Source organism: Mixophyes fleayi, chromosome 1 (genome assembly GCF_038048845.1).
Source record: "Mixophyes fleayi isolate aMixFle1 chromosome 1, aMixFle1.hap1, whole genome shotgun sequence".
In the NCBI taxonomy this organism is placed as follows: Eukaryota; Metazoa; Chordata; class Amphibia; order Anura; family Limnodynastidae; genus Mixophyes; species Mixophyes fleayi.
In genome coordinates this window covers 264888894-264907431 of record NC_134402.1, presented here as the reverse complement: position 1 = coordinate 264907431, position 18538 = coordinate 264888894, and positions in this window count along the sequence as shown.

Genomic DNA, 18538 nt, shown 5'->3' with positions numbered 1-18538 from the left:
GAGAATAATGTTATATTTTATATTTTGTGTATGTATATATATATATATATATATATATATATATATATATATAGTACAAAAATGTGAAAAGACAACTGCGCTCAGTGCAAACACCAATAATCACGTGTTCAAAACCTGTGCTCAAATATTATATCACATACAGTAGGCTGCTTCCCTTTAAAACATCAGCTTGCAGATGTAACCTAGATATACAAAAGAGAAAGAGAATCTAATCTGTTTCCAACTGTCTGAGGTTTGGACCCAGCCGTCCAGTACCACCGCTCTGCTGCTACCCAGCAGCTCTGACCAGTGTGATAGGCCAGGGAGGATGCATCCACAGCACCTTGATCCATAGTAAACTGTATGTGGGTACCAGTCCAAGTGTACTAGCATGAGAGTACACTAACAGCGAGTTACCCAGAAGGAACGTGGTTCTGGATGCCATAAATGAGTCCAGTGGTGACAGCAGGCTCCTCCTACTGCGGCAGGAGGGGTGTATTTGGAATAACGAAAGGGGAACGGTGGCACAGTAAGCCCAGCCAGTTCCCAGCAACAACAGACAGGGTGGCATAGGCGGTCCATCCTGTCACACTGGTGATCTATTGGAGCGTGGAGAGAGGCATCCTGCGGTGATACACTGCAGAGATTTGCTTCTTTTACATGTCGGCTGTTTGAATCAGTGGGGTAAACTCACACCCACAGGGGAATCGGAAACTGTATATGGATTTGAAATTGTGTTTTTCATCTTGCTATCCAGATTTATCTGGTTCCAATGGGAGAAAAAAAGAATAGGATATTTTCACAACAAGAAAGAGAATTACCACATCCTAAGGAACGGTCTGACTGTTTTTGGATACAGATTATGGATTGATTTGGTGAAATTTCATGTCATTTATGGGAATTGGATTCCTTGAGTCATATGTGCCATTAACACCCTCTTTTTGTTGGAGTGCATAGGCTGCCTGCATTGCTCCGATAACAGCGCTACGGAACTCCTCCCATAGACTACGGGAGCCCAGTAGTAACAAAGTACAATGCCTCCTTCCCTCCTCCTCACTGACTGTCGGGCATGACATCATCATCACGTCCCACCACTGTCAGTGAGGAGCTGCGCTGAGAGGACCTGTAGAGAAGGCAAGAAGACAGAAGAAACGAAGATCATAAGAAGGCAATTAGAATAGAATGGTGTGATGATGTGGGACAGTGTGATGCAGGGGAACAGTGTAATAAGGTGCACAGTGTGATGCAGGGGGACAGTGTGATGAGGGGCACAGTGTAATGCAGGGAGACAGTTCAATGGGGGGCACAGTGTGATGCTGGGGGACAGTGTGATGAGAGGGCACAGTGTGATGCTGGGGGACGGTGTAATGAGGGGCACAGTGTGATGGGTGGGCACAGTGTTATGCTGGGGGACAGTATAATGAGGGGCAAGATTTGATGCAGGTGGACAGTGTGATTGAGGAGCACAATGTAATGAGTGGGCACAGTGTGATGCTAGGGGACAGTGTAATGAGGGGCACAGTGTGATGCAGAGGGACAGTGTGATTGATGGCACAGTGTGATGAGTGGGCACAGTGTAATGAGGAGGCAGAGTCTAATGCAGGAGGCACAGTCTGATGAAGGGGCACAGTGTGATGAGTGGGACAGTGTGATAAGGGGCACAGTGTGATGAAAGAGAACAGTATGATAAAGGGGAAGAGTGTGATGCAGGGGAAACAGTGTGAAGAAGGGGGGACAGTGTGATAAAGGGGAACTGTGTGATGAAGGGACACAGTGTGATGAAGGGACAAAGTGTGATGAAAGGGCACAATGTGATGAAGGGGGCAGCAGTGTGATGAAGGGACATACTTAAGTGTTATTTGTTGCTCTTATTGTTGTGATTTGATATAAAGTGTTACAGTGGATGCCATAAAGGAGTCCAGTGGTGGCAGCAGGCTCCTCCTACTGCGGCAGGAGGGGTGTATTTGAAATAACGAAAGGGGAACGGTGGCACAGTAAGCCCAGACAGTTCCCAGCAACAACAGACAGGGTGGCATAGGCGGTCAATCCTGTCACACTGGTGATCTATTGGAGCGTGGAGAGAGGCGTCCTGCGGTGATACACTGCAGAGATTTGCTTCTTTTACATGTACCCCATTATATTCAGCCAGGTATTTAAAATAAAAAGGTGCTGTAGGGAGAAGATATAAAAAATAAAATGCAATATATAATGTGAGGTTTGTTTTTTTGTAGCATTATTTATTTTCATTATTTAAGATTTATCATTTATAAAGTATTTATAAAGTATCGCTCGGTTAAGCAACACTAAAATAGCCTCTTATTTATATTGTACCGACATCCGCCCTTTAAGGGATGGCTGCTACTTATGGGCCATTGTTGTGTGCTTGCCCACTGGGCTAACATCTTTCAGTAAGACCCTGTATATTACTGTGAGGATACCACCCTTAGCTGGGATGGCATTTACCCTCTGTGGGATTAAACTCACTCGGGTAGACCAGAATATATCCAAAATAAGACTTTACTGCGACAACACAACACCACAAGATACAGGGTAAATGGTAGCATGGATCCTCCAGCAGCCTCTTGCAGTCAGCACTCCAAAGTAATAATCTCAGTCTCTTTCAGAGTCTTATCCTCCCGCAATATTACCACTACCGATTAGCAAAACCGTTACAGTGTCGCCCAGCCTGGGATACTGGCTCACACAGATCCTGTCCTGGTATGGTTTCCTCCAGCAGCACCACGATGCCTGGTCCAGAGTCCTTTTCGCTGATCTCTTGTACACCAGGATCCTCCTAGTTAGACTAGCTCCCTTGGCATTCTTCTCTCCCTATATTCTATTCTGTATACACAGGAAGTAGGGACAAATGTCTAAAACCTCCCCCTTACAGCAGGAGTCTCTCAGTGGACACTTTAGCTGATAGACATACTGTCCCTGTTACCTTGATTATACACTGGAATGGCTTTTATTATTATTATTAATATTTATTTATAAGGCGCCACAAGGCATCCGCAGCGCCGTACAGAGACAAACAAAATCACAATACAATGGGAGACAGCACAGTACAGTAAACACAGCAACTCAGTACGCTCAATGCACAACTAGAGAGGGCGGGGAAGGGGGAGGGAGGATCCGCAAACGACGGGGCCCAAGAAGGAGGGCGCAGAAGACAGGGAGACCCCCAGGGGGGAGGAGGGAGCGAGAGTGGACGTGGGGTGGAGGACCCTCGAGGAGGAGGGCTAAGTAGCTGGAGAGCAGAGTTAGAAGTGGTGGAAACAGGAGGAGAGATGGCCCTGCTCAGAGGAGCGTACAATCTAAGGGATTGACTCAATTAAGGGCTTGACTCAATTAGCTATTTTGGCTGGATACACTAAACATGGGGTTACAATACTACATCACAGAATGACAGTGCACGCTTACTTGAAACAAGACTTTTGATACATTGTAACAGTAGTGTTATGCCATCTGAGTCTGTGATACATTTTGATACAATAACATTTATATTGATACATATTGATACATTTCCCAATGCTATTTCAGGCAGTATATAACTGTGGAGGCACATTGCATATCATCTATAAATTCTAACCTAATAACCTCTCAGATTACCCATTGACCTAGCTAATTAACATGGGCTGCCAGCTAGTTAACTCAGACATTGTTCTGATTGCAAAACAAATCTAAGCTCATAACAATGGACATTTTAGACAAATGGTAATTATCTTAGCTAACACAAGCAAAATGACTTCTGCTGCCCTGTTATTTTCACACAGTATGGCAATATTCTTTATATTTATACTATATACAATATTGCAGGTAATAGCAAGGGCAAAATGTACTTAAAAATATGAAATAATAATACATTTAATACACCGATGCTCTGGTGTATATACTTAGACTGAGCCAAGGATTAAAAAGTACATTAAACCATGAGAAACGGGTGATGAATAAAAAGTTCTCAGTCCAGTAGCACCCTGTTTCCTCACAATTACTATTGTAAAGTGCTACAAGCAAGACATGCAAATATTTTGCTGAATATCTTGTAGTGTCTGATTATGTGGCTAGCAACCTAGCAAGATTACAGATGTTCATACTAAGCAACAACCAAGTAATTTTTGCTTACAACTAATATTTTGAAGGGACACAAAATAAAGTGTTTACCATGCTTTAAATACTTATTTGTAAAAAAAAAGGACCTAAAGCTTAAATTTTCATAAGCTCTGCTCTGCTATTAATCATACTTCTTAACATTTTAGATGGCCAAAAAGAATTGTAACAATAAAATGTATGGTATATTGTATTCACAGTCACACAAATACAACTTGGCATACTTTTCACACAAATTATAATGAAAAAGAACTCTATATACCAGTGGTGGACTACGAGTTCCTTATAACCTGTTTCTGATCTTCCTCTTTTTCATTCTGAAGTTACTCTGAAGTCATTCTGAATGCATTTCAGTAATACAGGTATGTAGCAGGCAATAGAGGAAGTGCAGCAGTACAGGTATGCAACAGGCAATACAGGAAATTCAGCAATACAGGTATGTAGCAGGCAATAGAGGAAGTTCAGCAATACAGTATGTAGCAGGTTAATCAGATATTGGATAGTTATGTAGTCACACAAACTTTACTAGCCCTCTTTACAATAATTTCCTTTAAAGGACGGTGTCAACACTTCATGTTGCTCCTCTAATGTCTTAGTGTTATCTGATGCTTCTCTACAAAGGTAACATGCAGCCCCTGAAAATGATTGTGTTACTGACCACTCTAGTCTATACATACCTACCAACCAGGGCCGGACTGGGACTAAAAATCAGCCCAGGCATTTAAAACCGACAGGCTCACCTCTGTTGATGAGCAGGAAAATACTGTGTTACCGCGGCGCAGTGGTGCCAAGAGTGTGGCCACATTATGTTGGGGGCGTGGTCAACATTGGGCATTGATACATACATTATAATAAAACATTACCTTTTTCAAGTCCTCCCCATCCACATCACGCCACCTCCCACCCCAGAAACACATTACAACACCCCAATCCACTGTACTTATCTATGCTTCTGCTGCTGCTGACATCCATCAGGGTGGGAACTTCCTGTTGAGTGAGCAGGGAAGCTCTTAGTCTCACAAGATTAAGAAATCTCATGCGACTTAGAGCTCCTCGGCTTGCTCTGCAGGCTGTGTCCTGTCCGGGAACTGTGTGCAACTATCAGATTCCTCCTGCTAACCAGAGGTGGATTAAGGCTCGGGGGGCCCTAGGCACTTAACACAGGGGGGCTCCTATGATGTAATATGGTTATTAGACACATTTTTAACAAATACACAGGAAATACTGTGAGCACTACTGTTAGGTGCACACAGTTCTGCCTTCACAAGCAGTATAATGTGAAGTAGGACATACCTCTCAACTGTCCTTGCAGTCAGACCAAATCCTGACTAAGCGGGACAGTCACCCACCAAATTCAGGACAGTTGGCAGACTGTCCTGCTTTTTCCTACCTGTCTTGTCATTTTAACCGCTTGTGGCTGCTGGTGTCTTTAGATCAGTTGCTGCTTGTCTGGATCCTGAAATGTTGGGGTCCCTATTTGTAAAAAAAAATAGGTACATGAAATTTAGAAAACTGCAACCAACAACGCTGTTAAATCAATATAGCATCCACGTTTTAAAATTAGACCTCACTCCAGCCCCAACAATAAAATAATAGTCTTCACATTTAATAAATAAACCTATTTCCTTGCCTACATACAGCCCCAGCATTAAATTAATAGTATTTACATTTCATAAATATACCTATTTCCTGCAACCATCACTGCCATTAAATTTATAGTCACATTTAATAAAGAGACCTCATTCTCCCCAAACTCAGCCTCACATTCAATAGCCCCCAAACTACCCCATCTTAAATTATTAGTCCCTACTATTACATTGCCCCACCATTACCCCGCAAACAAAATAGCACCCATTAATTAGCCACCATCTACCTCACACACACTACATTGCCAAAAGCTCCCTGTGCGATCACATATACATTACTGTGCTCCTTCATCATCACCACACTATGCCCCCTTATGATCGCACTGCACCCTCCATGCTGCTTTCCCCCTTCATCACACTCTGCCATGCTGCTTTTACCCCTCCTCACTGTCACGGGCACTAGGAGTTTTACCCAGAATTCACCAGATGTAGCCTTACTCACCAGAGGTGCGGAGTCTAACACAGTGGCTGGTCTTCTCCAAGAACTCCTGCAAGGAAGTATGGGTTTTAGCGGCTTCCACTGTGCAGGTCGTGGCCCCCTGGGGAATATGGTGAATATACGGTACAGCTAAGCACAATAGATACACGGCACTACTAAAACTGAATGGAAGAAGGAATGTCAATGATATATATATATATATATATATAGTCTCTGAGCAGTAGAAACAATAATAACTCGGCAGAATGATGAGCAGTAATAATAGGAGGAGAGAGTTCCAAGTGCTTAGCATGCAGGTAGTATAAAACAGGCAGATGCTTGACAACTGAAGGAAGTCTATGCGAGCAGCCAATCATACAGTAGTAGAAGAGTCAGCGACTCGCAGCTATACTACCAAGGCACAATAGAACTCAGTCCCGAAAATAGGTAACATACAAAGTAATCAGAGTAAGCTGCACCTGGCAGGTATTACCACTAGCATGAAGTGAAGGCTTGTCCAGGGGCAGGTAGAATACAAGGTAGCCTGAAGCAATCTGCGGCTGGCAGGTATTATCACCGATGTGAGTAAAGACTTGTCCAGAAGCAGGCAAGATACCAGTAGCGTGGAGCAATCTGCGGCTGGCAGGTATTACCACCGATGTGAAGTGAAGACTTGTCCAGGAGCAGGTAGAATACAAGTAGCGTGGAGTAATCTGTGGCTGACAGGCATTACCACTGATGTGGAGTGAAGACTTGTCCAGGAGCAGGTAAGGTACAAGGTAACATGAAGCGGTCTGCGGCTGACAGGTATTACCACTGATGTGGCGTGAAGACTTGTCCAGGAACAGGTAAGATACGAGGTAGCATGGAGCGGTCTGCGGCTGGCAGGTATTACCACTGATGTGGAATGAAGACTTGTCCAGGAGCAGGTAAGATACGAGGTAACATGAAGCGGTCTGCAGCTGGCAGGTATTACCACTGATGTGGAGTGGAGACTTGTCCAGATGCAGGTAGCGACCACAGCAAACAAGTACCATAGGCAGGAACAGGAAACTCCTTGGTATCTCAACAGAATGAGGACCAAGAACAGGCAAGGGTAATAGGGCAACAGGTGTCTTAAGTAGTGAGGAGTAATTAATTATCCAATGAGGATAAGAACAAGGTTTTAACAGTCTGTAGGTCTGCACATGCGCAAACCTCTGGTCAAGATGGCGGACGGCCGCGGCGCAAGACAGGCGCCGGCAAGAGAGAGAGAGACCCATGTCTAGAACTAGAGGAACTAACAGTCCGTGCCATGCTGCTTTTGCCTCTCCTCACACTCTGCCATGCTGCTTTTGCCCCTTATCACCCTGTGCCATGCTGCTCCCCCCTTCTTCATCCCCCTGTGCCTTGTACCCCCCTCCTTTCCTCATCCCCCTATGCCTTGTATCTCTCCCCCCCTTTCTTCCTCCCCCTGTGCCTTTTATCTCTCCCACCCTTCTTCATCCCCCTGTGCCTTGTACCCCCCTCCTTTCCTCATCCCCCTATACCTTGTATCTCTCCCCCCTTTCTTCCTCCCCCCTTTCTTTCTCCCCCTGTGCATTTTATTCTCAATAATACCAGAAATAGATCCAATAATCTTCCCACCAGTCAACAAAAGTTACCTACATGATATCTCTATTTGTTTGACAACAGAACAATAAAGCCTTCCCATAGGCAGCCTAGGTGTCATCCTTGACTCAGAACAGTCCTTTGCTCCCTACATCCCAACTGTATCCATATCTTGTCAAATAAATCTAAGAATTTTTCCAGAATGCACACATCATCATCATCATCACCATTTATGTATATAGCGCGACTGATTACGCAGCGCTGTACAGAGAACTCACATCAGTCCCTGCCCCATTGGAGCTTACAGTCTAAATTCCCTAACATACACACACAGACAGACAGACAAATCTTACACAAGGCACTAAAAATACTTAATTCATGTACTCATAATCTCCAACATTGGCTATTGCAATTCCCTTTTTACTGGTCTATTCCTACCCAGACTTTCATCCCACAATCCATTTTGAATTCAGCTGCAAAATTTTCCTTGCAAAAAACATTCCTCTGCTACTGTGCCCTTTCAATCCCTATGCTGGTTGCTTGTATTTTACCAAATCCAATATGCTTCTACTAACACAGCCAATAACATAACTGCACAAACACACACATTTATCCTTGTCTCAAAATATCCTAAAACGGCCTCCCAGCTCTGCCCAAAATCTATACACTCACTTATCCAGTAATTGCCTGCTCCCATTTCCAGGACTTTTGTCATCAAGAACACTCTATGGAATTCCCTCCCTTGTACAACAAGACTTTTCCCTATGCTCTAAATCTTCAAGCATTCCCTGAAAACTCACCTCTTCCTAAGTTATTCAACCCCAATACTACCACTTTACACAGTTCACTGAAAACTTACATTTATTCTCCTTTTACACTCAAACAATTTTATCACCCCTAAACAAGCATTGCTGTGTGACTGGATAATATAGGCCATAAAGTCCCACTAAGCAGTTTTTTCCATTGCAATCTCGCTGGACCAATATGCGATTTGTAGCAACCGCCTATCTTTCTATATTTTTTGTATTACTATTTTTGTTACCAATTGTAAAGCTCTGTTGAGTTATTATGCTGGCACTATATAAACAGATGTTAATAAATAAAGGTGTTTTGGACTAATACTGTGCAATCACTAAACTTTCTGCACATCAAATTTTATCTACTAAACATAAACATATTTCAGTGATGGCCCAGTCTTTTTCTAACACATGCTTACCTTATTCTTTTTGCTAATGCACACATGTACACTTTAGTAGTAAAAATGTTGAAGTGTCAGTTATGCTTATGGCAGCATAAAGATTGGTTTAAATCACCTTTGTGCCTACATGCCTAATGATTACCAGCATGAAACTTTCACAGACAAGTGCAGGCGCAGTAAAAAATGTGTGATGACCAGTCCTGAAATTATTATCAAAGATATTAGCAAGTGTGGGATATCAACAGAGATAGATCCATATTACGTAGCAACATTAGTATTGATACAGCTCATAAACATTTTTCCACAAAGGTTAGTTTACAGGGGAAAGACACTGGTACATTTCCCCTATGACTACATAACAAAACGTACACAGCTCTTGCAAATTACACTACAAGCTAATAAAGAAGCAATTATATTTGCAGATGTAATTATAATACAAGGTAAACTAATAAAAAATGTTTATTTACAACGGAAAACATCCCACTCGGAATACTCGCCCATAGAAAAATTAATAAGCTGTGACATGATGATTAAAAGTTAATATGCCTTTGTGCCATGTTATATGCAACTTTCCATGGTAGTAATATAACTTGTTTAGCTTCAAAAGTACAATCTGACTATTTGCTGTTAATACATTACTGTATTAAGTTGAAAAATCAGAATAGCAGCAACACATGGTAATAAGAACAGATTTGGGAAAAGCAGTAAATTAAAATATAAAACATAATCAATAGCTTGGTGAGCCGCATAACATCCTGTGCCTTTTATCCCCCCCCCCTTCTTCATCCCTGTGTGCCTCTTATCCCCCCTTCTTTATCCCTGTGTCTTTTATCCCTGTGTGCCTTTTATCCCTGTGTGCCTTTTATCCCTGTGTGCCTTTTATCCCTCCCTCTCCATTTCTTCATCAGCTTGTGCCTCTCTTTGTTTCTCCACTTTTTTACTTACCTCTGAATTGCTTGCTTGCTTTCATCTTTATTTTCTTTTCTTCTCTTTCCTCTCTTCTTTCTTCTCTCTTCCGTGTCGCCGCACCTCACTGAATGTCGGGCGTGACGTGATGACGTCACACCCGACATTCAGTGCAAGTGGAGGGAGAAGATGGACGCAGGCACTGCGGTCGTGTGACTCACATGATCTCGCTCGCGTGCACCCTTCCCCCCCCCCTTCCCCGCTGCTGAGAAAGAAATAACTAAAACGAAAAAAAAAAAATCAAGAGTGAAGACGTAGGAGCTGAGGCGCCGCGATCATGTGAGTATACAAAACTCACATGGACGCTGCGCGGGGTACTGGCCCATACAGTCATCGGCCCTTCTGGCAAATGCCAGACGTGACAGATGGCCAGTCCGGCCCTGCTACCAACAATGCCAATGCTAAAACCTGTGCTAATATACAGGTTGGATATTATTACAAGTTTTGGAGCCAATCAAACACTTTAGGAAACAAATGAAGGAGTTTACTCATACAGATGAATACATCGGACCCAAAAGAAAGTCAGTTCAGGACAAAGGGCCAGAGGGCATTGAGTCCAAAAGTGGACTTATTGGGAGTAATAATAAGGCAGATAGAATAATGTACTCTGATTAACTCATTAGAAGATTGTTTATTAAGACAAAATACAGAATATAATCTGTATTGTGTGTACTGCATGCGTCCAAACACAGCATACTGTCTAAGTCTATTAATACTATGCTCCTTTTTACCCTTCCCAGGAGCACTGTGATGATACCGGGTTCAATATAGCCCTCTGTGCCGCACAGCTGGCCTACCCGGTACCTATCCAAGGTTCAAAATCACCCAGGCAAATATCCGAAATAAAAGAAATAGGTTTATTTAACAAAATGGTAGCACCAAACAGCAATAATAATATTTAAACAATAATTATCTGTCCCACTGCTGTCTCATGACTAAAAGTAGGCCATCCAGCGACCAGGTACGATCCGCACGACACTCGAACACATACATCTAGGAGTGTCACATCTATATGCAGGTGACATTTAACTGATGGTTGCGGACCCACATATATGTTTGAAATATGGCAAGTTTTCGAAATTCAAAATGAATGCAGATAAGACAGAGGTGCTAAATTTTAATATGCCTGCCAATATGAAAAAATGTTCAAAGACAAATTTAAATTCAAATGGCAAATGCATGCAATCAAATACCTTAGCATCTGTCTGATCCCCAATTATTTCAGCAAATTATTTCTTTTTGCTTAACAAACTAAGGACAGACCATATGGAATGGGATAAGCCAGTGGATCCCAAACTTTTTCAGTTCAAGGCACCCTTAGGGTTTCCATACATTTTTCAATGAACCCCTAAGCCAAACAAATTACCAAGTAGTCCTCCCAGGGGCGGATCTAGGCAACTGTTCTACCCGGGGCGATTTTAGGGCGGGCGATTTAGGCCCCGCCCCCTTTTGAATTTCTAAGGCTGCCGGCGGCTGCACGTATGTGCAGGTCCGCTCTACAGTGACAGTGTGCTGCCCCGCTGCTCTGATTGTGTTTAAAACACAATCAGAGCAGCCGGGCAGCACACTGTCAATGCTGGATGGACCTGCACAGTGTGCAGCCGTCAGCAGCAAGCCCCTGCTAGGGGGGGCGATTGTCCCGATCGCCCCCGCTGGATCCGCCACTGAGTCCTCCGCCTTGCTTACCACTGGCCCTGGCCAAGGCACACCTGTAGGATCGCCGTGGCACCCCAGAGGGCCTAGGCACACACAGTTTGGGAACCACTGGGATAAGCAATACATATTCAAGATAGGGTGAATACAGTAGTTAAAATGAACTTGCTGCAAAGTTTATAATATAGTTTCCAAACAATGTCAATTTATGTTCCTATGCAAGTTCATAAGAATCTACAACAGTCTATCTCTGTATACAGACACTGCATACACACATCATTGAGAGGGGTCTGGGAGTTCTTAACATAGGGCCTGAGTCATTAAGGAAATTGAGACAAAAAAAATAGTAAATGTTCTCATGGACAAACTATGTTACAATGCAAGGGGTGCAAATTAGTTTATTATTTTGCAGTTAAAAACTGGCTGTTTTTTTTCACGTTATTTTTACACTGAAATGTAAAGTTGATCCAGGAGATGCCCTACCCCAACTATAAATCTATCCCCCCGGTGGGGGGTATTCGTTGGTGGGGGGAGCCGTGTCCCTCCTCTCCTCTTCTCCATTCACACTGACTGCCGGGCGTGACGTCATCAAATCATGCCCCTCAGTCAGTGAGGAGCGCCGCAGGCAGCATGAAGAAAGAAGACAGAAGAGGAGACAGAAGAGAAGAAAAGAAAGGAAAGAAGTTGACAAAAGGTAAGTAAAGAAACGGAGAGGCAAGGGGAGGAAAACAGAGAGGGACAGTACTATAAAGAAAGGGGAGAGAGAAACAGAGGAGGAAAAAAAGGAGAGAGAAACAGAGGAGGAATAAAAGGAGAGAGGAACAGAGGAGAAAAAAAGGTGGGAAAGAGGAACAGAGGAGAAAAAAAAAGGAGAGAGGAACAGAGGAGAAAAAAAGGTGGGAAAGAGGAACAGAGGAGGAAAAAAAGGAGAGAGGAACAGAGGAGAAAAAAGGTGGGAAAGAGGAACAGAGGAGGAAAAAAAGGAGAGAGGAACAGAGGAGAAAAAAAGGTGGGAAAAAGGAACAGAGGAGGAAAAAAAGGAGAGAGGAACAGAGGAGAAAAAAAGGTGGGAAAGAGGAACAAAGGAGGAAAAAAAGTGGGAAAGAGGAACAGAGGAGAAAAAAAAGGAGAGAGGAACAGAGGAGAAAAAAAGGTGGGAAAGAGGAACAGAGGAGGGAAAAAAAGGAGAGAGGAACAGAGGAGAAAAAAAAAGGAGAGAGGAACAGAGGAGAAAAAAAGGTGGGAAAGAGGAACAGTGGAGGAAAAAAAAGTGGGAAAGAGGAACAGCGGAGGAAAAATAAGTGGGAGAGAGGAACAGAGGAGGAAAAAAAAGTGGGAAAGAGGAACAGAGGAGGAAAAAAAAGTGGGAGAATGAGGTCTATTTATTAAATGTGACTATGAATTATTTAATGGCAGTGATGGTTGCAAGAAATAGGTACTGCTGGGGCTGTTTGCAGGAAGGGTAATAGGTTTATTTATTATATGTGATTAGTATTATTTTAATGTTGGGGATAGAGGAAGGCCTAATTATTAATCGTGAGTGCTATTGATTTAACGCCGGGGCTGGCTGTAATTTTCTAAATGTAGCCATTTTTTTTCAAAATAGGTCCTTCAACATTGCAGGATCCGGACAAGCCACAACTAAAGAAACCAGCAGCCACAGGTGGAGAAAGTGAGAAGAACAGGTAGGAGAGAGCAGCACAGTGTGTGAAATGTTGTGATTCTAGTAGGGACAATGGCAATTTTTGGTGAATGTTGTGCCCAATGTAAGGTGTAGGCCAAGACTGAACTGTTTGTGTACACACTGCATTCTTTGTATACTACACTGTGGTGCTAGATGTCCTGAAAGTCAGGAGTGCTTGAACATATGTGACGCTCCGGCTAATTGAGAGTCTAGTGATTTTTATGCTAGCTACGCCCCAATGGCGCATTTGCCACGCCCCCAAATGCATGACCACACCTCAAAAAAAATACCGCCGTTAGGCTAGCCACACCCCAACGGCGCATTGCCACGCCCCTGAATGTATGACTACACACTAAAAAAAAATTGCGCCGCCGTTAGGCTACTCGACTATGAGGGGGGGCCCCATGCATTTGTTGTACCCGGGCCCTGAATTCCTCTTGGCAGCCCTGGTTATAAGCATACAGCCCATATAATATCCCTCACTCCAATCTCCAATACTCAGACAATAGAGACAGGAAAAGTGGCATCAACAAAATAAAGATTTCAATACAATCTCCCTCTACACCTTATGGTTCAAATCTTACTATCTGTAAGTTATTATCTTTATTGGTGACATTGTAAATGGTATTGAGGGGTAAGTATGCCCTTTTGCAGATCACACAAAGTTATGCAACAGGGTAGATACACCAGGAGGGGTAAAACAAATGATTGCTGATCTAGATAGAGGAATGGCAACTACAGTTTAATGCCAAAAATGTAAAATCATGCACTTGGTTCTCAATAACCCAAAGGCTAAATATTGTATTAACAGCACTATAATGAAAACTACTGAGGATGAAAGGGATCTAGGTGACTTAAAGACAGCTAAGCAATGTAACAAAGCAATGAGGAAGGCAAGTTAGATGTTTGGTTGCATAGGGAGAGGAATCAGTAACAGAAAGAAAGAAGTAATAATGCCACTGCATAGGTCATTGGTATGGCATCATCTAGAGTACTGTGTTCAGTTCTGGAGGCCATATAGCCAGAAGGATATAAATACGTACATTAGAGATTGTACAAAGATGGGCAACTAAAATTGTACATGGCCTACAGCACAAAACTTACCCGGAAAGACTAAAAGATCCTAAAGTGTATAGTTTGGAGCAGAGAAGGGAAATGGGGGACATGATAGAAACTTTCAAATATATCAAGGGTTATAGCAAGATTCAGGAAGGAAAAACTCTTCAAAGGAAGAGATGTATTAGAACACGAGGACATGCACTGAGACTGGAGGGAAGTAGGTTCAGAGGCAATCTGAGGAAAAACTACTTCACAGAAAGGGTAGTGGATAAGTGGAATAGCCTCCCATCAGAGGTGGTAGAGGCTAATACATTAGAGAAATTTAAATATGCTTGGGATAGACATAAGGATATCCTTACAAGAAATAAGGGGTATATTTAGTACATTCTACAAAATAACAGCTAGAATCTGATTGGTTGCTACAGCAATGTCTCCACTTTTTTAAACCCGCAGTTTAGTAAATATACCAATAAGGGTCAAATACGGTTTGTGGTTACTATAGGTTAAAAAATGGGCAGACTAGATGGGCGAAGTGGTCCTTATCTGCCGTCTATGTTTCTATGAGGCAATATATATATATAACAATGTGTAATGATTAGATCTCAGAAATTTAGAATCTTATTTTATCCCTATGCTTTGTCTTGTCAATCATTTGTACTGACTATGCTCCCCTCTCACCCATCTACTCCGTATTTCCACTCTTATTTATCTGTACTTACCTATCCATCCCTACTGAGGATATCTGTGTAGTATGTACAACCAATAAAAAGTACTTTTCAAATCTAAAGTAGCACTGTATTGTTTATTTCTTCTTTAATAGGGCTATGGATTATCCTTACGTTCAAAGAACAAAGAAATAGACAACAAAAACTTTGAATGTGCTTATAAGCAACATAGATTATTGATAAGTCAGGCATTACATCTACAGAGTTTCTAGGAACTATTCCCTGGAATTATTAATGAAAGTATTGAATATCAAATCCACTTACAGGAGGAACCTGTAGATCATTTACTGAAGTAGAGTGTCACCAGATATCTAAATGAGCTTTTAAAAGAGGATCCACCTGACTGGTGTCTACTTGTCTACTACTTATCTATGCAGCCATGTATAACCTTTGCCTTTGTTTTGGCTAATGGACCAAAACAAACTAGTGCAACACTGACCATATGTCACTTTAATACTGTGCTCATTGTCAGATAAGAATGGTTGCAATAACTTAAACCTTTTTCAATTGTCAATATGTTAGTCAATCCTATAGATCAGCATATTGTTCAACTTAGAAGAGGTCTGGTTTCTTTGTGTGTGTTATATGGGTAGCAGAAGCCAAGCAGAACCTCTAACTTTGGAATGGGAATGGGCATTGCTTTGCAAATCTGAAATAACTGGGTCCCACTAAGTGTCAGGACACTTGATAGGTAATCATACGGTTTCCCTAATTAATCTTGCTTTATGGGAACAATTGTTGATTTGATCTCTAAAAATGTAATATCCAATAAAAATGTGTGAAATTCTACAGACACCACTACATACTTTGTCATAACCAATAGCATATGGCATAGTGAACAAATACATTTTGAGATGCAATTTTTTATAAATAAGATATTCCACTGCAAATCAAAGTTCTGTTATAAAAAAAAAACAAGTATGATGCTTTGTGCCATTAAATATATCTGCAACTTATCATTTGTTTATACTTTATTGATTTTCAAAGTATAACACCGCACACTAGCAAACAAAATGACCGTATGCATTATAATACAGCAATAAATGTACTTGTTTCTCAATCAATTATTGTTCAAGTAACTGTTTATCCTATCCTGGGTAACTGACATTTCTGCCATGTGCGGCCAAGAGCAAAAAAAAAAATGAAGTAAAATCTAAGCAGTATTATAGAGGGGCGAGGAAAAGAGGACAACAATCTGGATGGAGAAGATGGGGGTCAGGGTTATATCTGTGCTTAAGAGGGGTAAGGCTAAGTACACACTGTAGCTTTTTTATCCAATCATCAGGCAAATCAACCGACATACAACTGTTTGGTCGGAAGTCAGGTTAGTGTGTATAATGACACGACGGTCGAAAGTCGTCCCAAAGTGTCGATTGTCGGCTAATTTGGTTGGTCGTACTGTTTAATATTTTCCTCCCAATCACCTAACGATCATGTAGTGTGTACAATTTTCCGATCGATCCATGAGCAATTGCCAATAGTTCCTTGAGTTGCAACTCCTTTTGGGGCATGTGTATGTAAATTTCTGATTCTGCGATGTCTGCATGTCACTCATTTTATTATTATTTAAATTTCTTGGGGATATTGTTGCATGGATCTCATATGTCATTTCAGTGTGTACGAAATTAAAATCTTTGCTCACGACAATATGGCTGTAAAAAGTGGCTGACCGGACAGTCGGTCTTTTGTTAATTGTCTAAAATGTGACTTGTGTGTACGCATTAATCGTCCGAGCGATCGGACCTACAGTCCAAGGTAAAGTCGTTGTAGATAACACATCAGTCGGAAAATTCTTCAGTGTGTACCTAGCCTAAGAAATGGGAGAGATAAGAGGCTAAGCCTAGTTTATCTAGGAGATTTTTATGTTTAATCTATGAGCCTGTGTGCCTCTATTCTGCTCCTGAGAATGGGGTTGAGGGGGGATGTGGGTAGAGAACAGCAATTTGAGTAACAAGCCCTAAATCTCATATCTGACATTGGCAGCTTTGTTTGGGCATCCTGTCTGGGAGGTAGTGGGATTTATCACTTGTAGAGTGCAGAGTCCTTGAAGTTTAACCATCCGAAACAGGTATCATGAGATATTTCACTTTCTTCTGCCGCCTAAATGACAACATCCATATCCATGTAGAAATCAATTTTGGGGAACCAATTGTACACAGTTGGAAGGAGGAGGATTTCAACTGGATGGGGATCACCGTCTTAGCAGCATTGTTAAGATCCTTTAAAAGGGATATCTCCAACAGGATATCTCCTGTGCGCATCTTGCTTAAGCGGGCAGAATCAATTCTGCGCAAGGTGCAGTTGAACATCTGAACATCGACTAGATATTCAGCTGCGCCTATTTCCAGCCAATATGGTAGGAATCTTTTCTCACTTTTCTGCCGGCCTCTATGGGGTGAAAGAAAATATGAGCAGAGATTTCTGCCATAACATCAGCACGGTGTGTCTCAGTGGACATTCTCGAGACACCTTGTGCCGAATCAAATCTCTCCCTAGGTATCTGGACATATGTGCCATTAGACAGTAGTTTGAATTGTGTCTCAACTATACATATGCTTGAGGAGCTTGCATGTGTCATCTGGAAATTTTTGTCCAACTACTCTGCTCAATTTCATACCCAAGATCCCTCTCCCAAGTTATAGTATACCATGGTAGTGTGTTGTGTATATCCTCAATAATACGTTTGTATAGTTGAAAGAATGTATGAGATGGGTTATGGCCTGAGCATAATTGTTCAAACGGTTTAAGGTCCCTGCAGAGCTCCCTAAGTATACCTTTTGCGCTGAGGAAATGTTGGACCTGTAGGTATTTCCACTCCACCTAGGGAAGGTTCTGTCTTGTTTGGATTTCACTAAAAGTACGTACTCCCCTGGTATCTACCAGATGGACAGCCTGAAAATCTCTGCCTCTAGCTATAGGGTCCAGAACTGTGGGGAAATGAGGATTAACTATAAAAGACAACAAGTGGGAGACCATTGATATCAGAAATGATTTTCTGACATGTAAGTGTTTTCCATTAACTAATGGTGAGGGAAATTGTTTGATGAGATATATTGTGGGCATGATAGAGATCCACAGGGCAACTTCCACTCATCAATCCTTATCCACTGTTTTTTATCCACGCCTCTAATTCACTCTAGTATTCTATTTAACATATTTGCTTGATAATAACTGGCTATATAAGGAAACTGGAGCCCTTCTTTGTCTCCTTCTATATAATACTTATAGTTTCAATCATGGCCTCCTTCCACCCCACATAATATAATTTTCTGAATGTCTGAGAACCACTTGGGAGGATGTGTATAGTTAATGTCTGCAGGAGGTATAGTATCTTAGGTAATGAATTAATTTTGAGAATGTTAATCTTCCCTATCCAAGTACAGTTCTTACATTTTCAGTTATTTAATTCTTTGCATAGTTTGGACAGCAGCAGCGAGAAGTTGGCGTGGAAGAGTCTGGTTAAATCTTTTGTGAACTCCATGCTATAATTTA